Consider the following 949-nt stretch of genomic DNA (forward strand, 5'->3'; position numbering starts at 1 on the left):
AACTCTGATCGCCAAACAGGTGTGACCGACTGTGAATAAGCTGTTGGTTAGTTGAGTTGGTGTAAGCTTAATTGGAGTTGGTGCGTATTCGCATAAAACGGGCAGGGTTTGGTCGTGCAGGCAGACTTTTTTCGCAACGGCACATGCTCTGTATTTTCCCCAGAAGAATTCACAATATGTGGCAGGATATTACTGTGAATTGGGCATATTCCGAAGTACACCAGCATGATTTGGATTTTTTTTCATCCATCTATCCATCATCAACCTTATCCTGCGTACAGTGTCGCAGGGGGCTGGAGCCACTCCAAGCTGGCATCGGGCGAAAGGTGGGGTAAACCCTGGACAGGTCGCCAGTCCATCGCAGGGCCACACATAGACAAACAACCACTAACACTCACACCTAAGGACAATTTAGGGTCACCATAACCTAGCCTGCATGTCTTTGGATGCAGCAACTGCAGTGGAACAAGTCAGGCTGAAATCTAAAAATATTTTATCAAGTGGTATTAAAGCCAACTTGTCATCATTAACAATGGGTTAGGTTAGTTTAGATTAACTTTATTGTCCCCAGGGGGAAATTCTGCTTGGGCACAGTGCAATGTTGCTTCATAAAAAACATCACAAAACACATCAACAAGAACCTGAGAAGCATTGACATGTTGTACTTCACAAGAGGGAAATATAAACACAGAAGAAAAAAGACACTGTTGACAACATAGTTCCATGGATTAAAATGTAAGTGCTGAAGTGCTAGTGTGGTTGTTGCACATTGCTCCATTGCACTAAATTTTGTGTAATGTGCATGTGCTAAGGTGCTAGTATGTTTATTGCACGTTGCCCTGTTTCACCGGGATCACAAGTAAAGTGCTGAAGTGCTCACATTATTTATTGCACAGCCCTATTTGACATTCTTCAGCAGCTTAATGGAGGCTGGCACAAATGATAATTT

This window comes from Micropterus dolomieu, linkage group LG08, assembly GCF_021292245.1.
Source record: "Micropterus dolomieu isolate WLL.071019.BEF.003 ecotype Adirondacks linkage group LG08, ASM2129224v1, whole genome shotgun sequence".
NCBI lineage: Eukaryota > Metazoa > Chordata > Actinopteri > Centrarchiformes > Centrarchidae > Micropterus > Micropterus dolomieu.